This window comes from Cygnus olor (genome assembly GCF_009769625.2).
Source record: "Cygnus olor isolate bCygOlo1 chromosome W unlocalized genomic scaffold, bCygOlo1.pri.v2 SUPER_W5, whole genome shotgun sequence".
Lineage (NCBI taxonomy): Eukaryota > Metazoa > Chordata > Aves > Anseriformes > Anatidae > Cygnus > Cygnus olor.
The window spans coordinates 1,175,066-1,184,826 of NW_024429076.1; positions in this window are offsets into that span (position 1 = coordinate 1,175,066).

The window sequence follows — 9,761 nt, forward strand, 5'->3', positions numbered from 1 at the left end:
GTGCTGGGTAGCATTAATTACTGTTTGATAGGCGTAAGCCAGGACCCAGCACAGCGCTGCAAGCTGTCGTTCTCTGGCATTGTCAGGGTCAGGGCATACGACTCTCAAACATTCTATCAGGTTTTTAGGATTTTGCACTTGTTCAGGGGTGAAGTTGAAAAGCATCGGAGGAGACACCCGTGACAGGTACCTGCCTATATCTTCCCACACACCTTGCCACCCACCACCAGACTGTCTTGGGGCAAATTCCTGGGTAAGATTTCTAAACAATTGATTAACCTTAAAGAGAATAGGAAACACATTATTCACATTTAGCAACAGGAGTACATTGGTTACACATGGATATTCAAAGTACTCAAAAACTGTTGTAATTAGCCCAGAGGGAAAGAAGGAGGAGGTACCATTCCTGATATTATTCATAAACTGACTTCCAGATGAGGAAAGGAAGGCAGTGTAATTCTGAATAGTCTCTAAAGTACAGTTTCCATGAGACCCAAATGATAACAATGCAGAACCTGAATGCCAGATTAAGCTCAAGGCCAGTGCTTGACTGTGGGAAAGGAATTCTCAGGTGGCTTCGCACTGTTTCACATGTCAATTAGAGATAATGAGGAAACAAGCTGTAGAAACAAAAACTTGAGCAAGGTTGAGATAAAGTAACTTGGCTGCAGTGTTAAAGATGAGCTTTGGGCAGTGGCCAATTGCTGGCTGGCTCGAGGCACGTGTCTGAGGGTCTCTAACCAATTGTATGACAGATTTGGGCACGTGGACAGCGCGTGGGGCTACGGGGAAAGTATATGTAGTAGTGAAAAATGGCAATAAAGGTCTCCTGTTCAAGAGCCATCAGGAGTCCGTGTCTTTTATCCCTTCAAATGGTGACCCCGACGTGACAGGGGGAGGAGCAGCGCTGCACGAGCGTCTGAAGGGAACCCAGCCAAACGAATCAAGCTCGCAGCTGGACTGCAGCTTCAACCTCGGGACATCACCTGAAGGACAGGTGAGCAGCTGGGCATTGATCATGGGAGCTAGCCTTTCGGCAGAGGAAGAGGCTATAGTGAAAGTACTAAAGCAACTCCTAATAGACAGGGGAGTAAAAAATGATCCGTTTAAGATAAAGCTATTATTGAAATTTTTGCAAAAACAAGGGTTCCCCTCAGTGGCTTCCACAGTATTTGATGTAAAAACCTGGGACCAAGCGGGGGAAAAAATATGGGAAGCAGCATCCAGTGGGGATACTAATGCTGCTGAGGTGATGACTACGTGGCGGCTGGTGACTGAGACTTTAAGATCGTGGCAAGCAGAAAAGGAAGTACAGAACACCGCTGCCCAGGCAATAACAGCAGCCGAACCGAGATCAGAGCCTGCAAGGTCACCAGAGCAGTGCAATTTGATAGACCTGGGGGATGACAAGGAAGAGGGCCGCGGACCGCCGCCGCAGAGCCCCTCCCCACTGCCGCCGCAGAGCCCCTCCCCGCTGACCCCCTCGGCTCCCGCCTTGCCTGCCCCCGATAATGCCTCCCTGGGGGCCCGAGCTTTCGACCCGCGGGAACGATGGGAGCTAGTGCGCCAGGAAGCGCTAAAGGACGGGGACCCGGTAGGAATGGCTTTCCTGGTGCAGGTGCGACCCAACGGTCCAAATGAATATAATGCCTTCCACTGGGACCTAATTAAAGAATTAAGAAAGACTGTGACTACATATGGATTACACGCACCATTTACTCAGTCATTGTTAGAAAATGTTATGACTGGTCAATTGTTGGTGCCGTACGATTGCCGTCAGATAGCCGCGCTGATTTTAACGCCAACACAAAAATTACTCTGGGAGCAAAAATGGAAAGAAGGGTGCGAATTAGCCGCCCTGGGTAACATAGAACGGCAGCCTGGTGACCTGGGAGCCGGGATCCCACAGTTGATGGGGACTGAGCCGTTACTGGATCCGAGATTGCAGGCTAGGCTTAACGATGCCATCCTGCGGCAGTCCGCGTCTCTGGCCCTCCAGGCTATGCTGAAGTTGCCTGAAGTTGGAAAAGTCCAGCCATCATTTACCAGCATTAGGCAACAAGTTACCGAGCCTTATATGCAATTCATTGATAGATTGTGAGACGCTTTGGACAAACAAATTGACAACCGCGAGGCCAAAGAGGCCCTTATACTAAAACTGGCAGTGGAAAATGCAAACACAGACTGTAAGAAAATACTCCAAGCCCTGCCTGCTAATACTACATTAGTACAAATGATAGAGGCATGCAATCGAGTTGGATCCATAGAACATCACACTGCCGCTTTGGCCGGAGCTTTTGCTGCTGCGCTTCAAATCGGAGGTAAACGGTGTTTCCGCTGCCAAGCCACGGGACATTTTGCTGCTGAATGCCCACAGCGAGGAGCGGGGGGGGGGGGGACGTGGTAACCCTGCTCCTCCCGCTGCTTGCCCACGGTGCGGCAAGGGATGGCACTGGGCTAGCCAGTGCCGTTCGAAGTATAATGCAGAGGGACAACCTTTACGACCGCGGCAGGGAAACGGGAAGCAGAGAGCGAAAAGGCAATAGGTGTAATTGTTAATAGTTTCCGAGATATGGTTTCCAAAGTATAGAGTCGAAATGCAATGCTAACGCAGGGTCCAGCGGCACCTGCACCCCCGCTGTCACCTCCGAGCACCCGCCCACCCGCCTCGCCGCCGGCTGCTGCGTTTCTCAGGTTTGAGCGCCCGCCCGCACGCACCGGGCGCTGCCATGTTCCGCCTGCTGCTGCGCCCGGGCCCGCCGCTCCGCGGGCCCCCGCTCGCCGCCGCCCGCCGCCGCCGCCGCTGCTGCCCCCCGCCATCCCCTCCAACCCCCCACCCCCGGGCCGGCCCCCTCTCAGCCCGCCGGCCCCTCTGCTGGCGCTGCGGGCCGCCGCCGGGAGCTCGGCCAAGGATGTGGGTGGATCCCCTGAAAAGGCAGCCACAGATCTCAGCAGTGAACACAAGAAACTCAATAAATCCCAGCAGCTGAAAAAATTTTCAAAGAATATGGTGCTGTAGGGGTTTCATTCCATGTTGGAATTTCATTAGTATCTCTAGGAATCTTCTACCTGGCTGTGTCAAGTGGTGTGGATATGACTGCAGTTCTCTTCAAACTTGGTTTCAGTGAATCATCGCTGCAATCTAAAAGGGCTGCTGGTACAGGCACATTTGTGTTGGCATATGCTATTCACAAATTGTTTGCTCCAGTACGAATAATTTGTGTGCCAGCGATACGGATGGCCAAGTTTAACAACAGGAAAACATTCCATTGTTCCTTATCCAGCTACATTAGACGGCTAAGTACCTAAACATGCTTTCTCACAAACCACCGTGTCCCCTGCTCACCACCTTTGGGTTTTTCCAACTAAAACAAGAGTTGCTGTTGTAACATCACAATTTGCGTGAATAACAATCTGTGTAGCTCAAAAGATTACACTGTTTTTCTCTCTTGGGGTAGAATATTTGCACTGTGCCAAATGCTAGTAGATATTTTCATATATTTTCTATGCTCTGTGACACCTTAATATATGCAGATTTTCAGACTTGTGTCCTCTTGTGTTAGAGATTAAAAACCATAAATGATGGAGAAATTACGTTGTGAATGCGTCTTAGGCTGTTAAATATTTTTCAGATTTTTTTTTTTAAATGTATGTATTTAAGTAAATTTGTTAGCATATTTTTGACAATTGATGTTCATAAATGTTTTGAAGTAATTGTGTCAGGGAAAATATCTGTGCTGCACTATCAATAAAAATGTGTTAAATAAAAAAGAACAAAAGAAAAAAAAAGGAAAAAAGAGAAGGGAAAAAAAAGAAGAAAACAGACAAAAAACAGACAAAAAAAGACAAAAAAGAAAAAAAAAGAAAAAAGAAAAGAAAAAAAGAAAAAAGAAAAAAAAGAAAAAAAAGAAAAACCTAGTACCTTTGAATATTGTATCGGACTCGCAATATTCTGTAAGTGTCGCTCAGTGCATTGAGAGGGCACATTTGAGACATATCCCAAAGGAAAACTTGTTTCTAAAATGTAAGGAGCTGTTATTTTCGGTAGAGCAGCGAGTGCACCCATATTGTATTATTCATATGTGGAGCCACACCACGTTACCTGGTATTTTTGCAGAGGGTAACACGCGCTGACCAGCTAACTAATATGACCCTGACTGCCCTGGTGCCTAAGGTGCTGGAGCAAGCACGGTTATCCCATGCCTTTTTCCATCAATCCGCCAAAGTCTTGGCGAAACAATTCGCTATATCGATCACTGACGCCAAATTGATTGTCCAAACATGTCCTGACTGTCAACAGCATGTTTCGACCCTGTCTTTAATGATAAACCGTAGAGGTCTACGGTCCTTACAGTTATGGCAGACCGACGTAACGCATATTCCAGAATTTGGTCGCTTGAAAAATGTTCACGTATTGGTAGATACTTCTCTCATGCTATTTGGGCGACAGTTGCAGCCAGGCTCACTTCCGTGTTGCTTTCGCAGCGCTAGGCATCTCAAAGGAAATAAAAACCAACAGTGGCCCCACCTATGGTAGTCACCCCCTTCAAACTTTTTTTCGAACTTGGGTTATCCGACACATCACAGGCATTCCTCATTCCCCCACGGGTTGAGCGCACATTATTATTCCCCCCATTGTTGAGCGCACACATCGCACCTTGAAAACACTGCTAAATGAACAAAAAGGGGGAGACACACAGGAAACACCACAGAACAGGTTGGGAAAGGCACTTTACGTAATGAATCACCTATCATTACCATTTCCTCATGAAGAGGTACCGCCCATGGTAAAACATTACAAAAATATGAATTCCGTGCTGTCACGGGTGCCACAGTCAGAGCAGGCCTTAGTAATGGTAAAAAATTTAAATACAGGTCTTTGGGAGGGACCTCAGCCTCTAATAACTTGGGGTCAAGGACATGCTTGTGTCTCCATGTTGTGATTTAACCTGGACGGCAGCTAAATACCACACAGCCGTTCGCTCACCCTCCCCCCTCTCTCTCTGGGATGGGGGAGAGAAACGGGAAAGTGAAGCCTGTGAGTTGAGATAAAGACAGTTTATTAAGACAGGAAAATAATAATAACAAAAATAATAATAATGATAATAGTATTACTACTAATAATGTGTACGAAACAAGTGATGCACAATGCAATTGCTCACCACCCGTTGACCGATGCCCAGCCTATCCCCGAGCAGCTGGCCCCCCCACCCCGGCTAGCCACCCCTATATATTGTTTAGCATGACGTCAGATGGTATGGAATACCCCTTTGGCCAGTTTGGGTCAGCTGTCCTGGGTCTGTCCCCTCCCAGCTCCTGCTGCACCCCCCCCCCAGCCTGCTCGCTGGCAGGACAGAGCGAGAAGCTGAAAAGTCCTTGGCTTGGTGTAAGCACTGCTCTGCAACAATTAAAACATCAGCATGTTATCAGCGCTCTTCTCATTCTAATCCAAAACATAGCACCCTACCAGCTACTAGGAGGAAAATTAACTCTGTCCTAACTGAAACCGGGACACTCCACAGGTCACGGACCAAGATGGGTACCAGCAAGGGGAGTAAGGCCATGGTTGGCCTCCTCTTCACAATCGCCGCTGTCATCGGTTATTGCCAGCCCTGGGTCTCCCTCCAACCATGCCGCAACATCTGGGTCACCCTCGCCAACATGACTGGACAAGAAGTGATGTGCCTGTCCCTGGCTAGTGCTAACGACCCGTTTACTACATGTCTGGTGGGGAACCCGGCAGATAACAAAGATTGGACTGTTTACTTACCACAAGTGCCCCTAGAGCCACAGGAATTAGATATCCTGGGAAGTGTAACAGCAACTGCATGTGTAAGGTTTAATTGCTCGGGCAAAAAAACAAATCATGAAACAAATGGTCAACGTCACACTTGCTCCTTATTGCAATGCATCTCTGCTGTAATTATACAAAAGTATAATAGCATCATTCCTTGCGCCTGGAGCCACTCTGCTCGGCTGTGGGATCGACTGTGGAACGGACGCCCCTAGGTGCACCCCGAGCATTTTCCTCGGAGGAGTCTCCACTCTCAGCTGCTCACCACGGGAGTAGACAAGGACCTCCTGAAGCCACGGACAAATTATTTTAAGTGATATTTTCTTGTAGTATGAATGAGAAGTGCAAGAGGCCTCTTTGCGTGATTGTGTGATTGTGCTGTGCGAGTGAGAAGCAGCATCACTGCGAAGCAACATCCCTAGCACTTAGTGGCTTGTTGACTGATGTAGATTCTAGTAGGCACGCTACTTTACAATCGTAATTCTGCATGTGATTTTCACCCTGTTGCTTATTGTACCTTGCTTATTGCAATGTCTGCAGTGATTGACAGAAAGATCTATAGAAAGTTTGGTTGGTTGAAAATAAAAAAGGGAGAATTGTGGGAAAGGAATTCTCAGGTGGCTTCACACTGTTTCACATGTCCCTGAATTAGAGATAATGAGGAAACAAGCTGTAGAAACAAAAACTTGAGCAAGGTTGAGATAAAGTAACTTGGCTGCAGTGTTAAAGATGAGCTTTGGGCAGTGGCCAATTGCTGGCTGGCTCGAGGCACGTGTCTGAGGGTCTCTAACCAATTGTATGACAGATTTGGGCACGTGGACAGCACGTGGGGCTACGGGGAAAGTATATGTAGTAGTGAAAAATGGCAATAAAGGTCTCCTGTTCAAGAGCCATCAGGAGCCCGTGTCTTTCATCCCTTCACTTGACAGTACAGCAAATTAAAAAAAACGAACACAGATTTTAGCACACTCTCTGATCGGATATAGAGGAGAAGGGAGAACATGGAACGGATTACGTGAGACATGATCAAACGGGAAAATATTAACAGGAAACTGGATATGGTGACTAGTAAGTAAGTGTGTTAGTCGTAAGCATTTTAATCAATTCTACTGTTATCTCAACCCTTCGAGCCCCACGTTGGGTGCCAAAAAGGACTGTGGTGGTTTTACCGTGCTAGGCAGTTGAATTCCACCACAACCGCTCTCACTCTCCCTCCTCAAAAGACAAGGGGAAGAAGAAAAGGAAAGAAACAACTCATGGGTTGAGGATAATTTAAGGATAATTTAATTAAAAGAAAAATAATTATTAAGGGAAAATTATTATTAATTAATTTAATTAAAGGAATAAGGGAAGGGGGAGAGGGAAAAAAACAAAACAAAACCAAGCAAAGGCCGTGTGGAAGTGCAGAGGAAAGAAATTACTCTCTACTTCCCACAAACGAGCAATGCCTGACCACGTCCTCGAAGCAGGGCCTCAACGCACGTAGCTGTTGTTCAGGAGGACAGATGTTTTCACGACGAGAACCCACCCCTCCCCTCTCCTTCACTTTTCCACATTTTATTGCTGAGTATGACATCATATGGTATGGAATATCCCTTTGGTTGGTTTAGGTCAGCTGCCCTGGTGATGTTCCTTCCTCACCTCTTACCCACCCCCAGCCTGATGGATTGGGGGGGGGGCGGGGTGTTAGAGGAAGTCCTGATGCTGTGCCAGTATTGCTCAGCAGTAGACACAACACTGGTGTGATACCAGTGCTGTTCTAGCTATGAGTGCAGAGCACAGCACTGTATGGGCTGCTGCAGGGAAAGTTAACTCCATCCCAGCCAGACCCAGTACAACAGTACCTGAGAGAATTATCCGTACTGTACGTTATTTACAGTAAACTAGGCAACAAACAGCTATCCAAAGATCCAGATGAAGTCCGGTGTACATGACCCATGTGGTAGAAGTTTGTACAGAGCGCACCATCATCATATTATGCCAGCTCATTGGCAGTAATGACCTGGAAAGACTGATCGCACAGATGATGAATTGGCTAGCCAACTCTGGCAGTACAAAGAAAGTCTCTCTTCTTCCCTACGGGCCTGCGTCTCAGCTGTGGAGATACTTTCCCAAAAGGTCGAGCAACTCAAAGAGAAAATATCTTCCTCCCACCGGTACAAACCAGTGTCTCAGCAATCAGGAGTAACTGTCCCTCTCTTCAAGAAAGGACATATAGTGGGTACACACCCCATGCCACCCTGTGGTTTTACCTGCTTGACTATGGAGAGGACATGAGAAAATGAGATGGAAAATCTACCTCAGCTCTAGAGGCAGGGGTACGTGAGTTGCAAGGAAAGACAATCACAAAAGGGGGGGTTCTCTGAGAAAATTGCTGCTCCAGTTTCCAGGGGGCAGTCCCCTAGACACAGTAATGAATAATATGACCAGGACTAGAGGGGCCCCACCTCCAGCCGGGGGAGGAAAGGGACTATCTGGTTTATTGGACTGTGTGGATTTGATGGCCTGGCACATGAGACCCACAGAAGTATAAGGCTTTAGTAGACAGAATCACAGAATCGTCTAGGTTGGAAGAGACCTCCAAGATCACCTAGTCCAGCCTCTGACCTAACACTAACAAGTCCTCTACTAAACCATATCACTAAGCTCTACATCTAAATGTCTCTTAAAGACCTCCAGGGATGGTGACTCAACCACTTCCCTGGGCAGCCTATTCCAATGCCTAACAACCCCTTCAGTAAAGAAGTTCTTCCTAATAGCCAACCTAAACCTCCCCTGGCACAACTTTAGCCCATTCTCCCTTGTCCTGTCACCAGGCACGTGGGAGAATAGACCAACCCTTACCTTGCTATAGCCTCCTTTAAGGTACCTCTAGAGAGCGATAAGGTCGCCCTTGAGCCTCCTCTTCTCCAGGATGAACAATCCCAGCTCCCTCAGCCGCTCCTTGTAAGACTTGTTCTCCAGACCCCTCACCAGCCTCGTCAGCCTTCTCTGGACTCTCTCGAGCACCTCGACATCCTTCTTGCAGGAAGGGGCCCAAAACTGAACACAGTACTCGAGGTGTGCCGAGTGCGGCGGTGCGCAGACACCGGTGCGCAGTGTACTGTAATGCCATCAAGCTATAAAGGAGTGTTGCGTTAAAGGGTAAGGAAGTTTGGCAGGACCTAAACCCCTCTGCATTCCAGCTTGTTCTCAGATATCAGAGGGGCTGGGGGCTGCTAGGCTTAGATTCTGAGTAATGCCCAATTTGGCACTATAAGTCCAGTCATAGAATCATAAAATGGCTTGAGTTGGAAGGGACTTCAAAGATCATCCAGTTCCAACCCCCCACCACAGGCAGGGATGCCACCCACTAGATCAGGTTGCTCAGGGCCTCATCTAACCTGGTCTTGAATACCTACAGGGATGGGGCATCCACTACTTCTCTGGGCAACCTGTTCCACTGCCTCACCACCCTCTGAGTGAAATTGCATTCAATATATGCATTCATTATGTGAGAAACTAAGCTGTGTTTTTGCAGTAGAGAACTAATTTTCTGTATTCCAAGGTAGTTGTGTAGTCATAACAAGGAGAAATGCTAAGTAGATAAGTGGACAGTAGAAGGCCTCACTGTTCCAAAATAAGGTAGAAGCTTGAGAAAAACAGGATGAGCAGTGTGAGAACAGTAAAACAAAGATCACAAGTTCTTAAAACATAACAAAGGAGAAAAAAAAAAAGGGAAAAAGGAGAAATTAAAGGGTTGAAGAAAGAAAAAAAAAGTACATATATGGTATAGAGGAACGTCGAGTAGCTTGTGAACCTGTAGTACTCAGCCAATGAGGAAACAGGGGAGGTGATCAAGTGGACAGGAGCCAGCAGTGTGCATGTGCAGCCCAGAAGACCAACTACATCCTGGGCTGCATCAAAAGAGGAGTGATCAGCAGGTCGAGGGAGGTGATTGCCCCCCTCTACTCCACCCTTGTGAGGC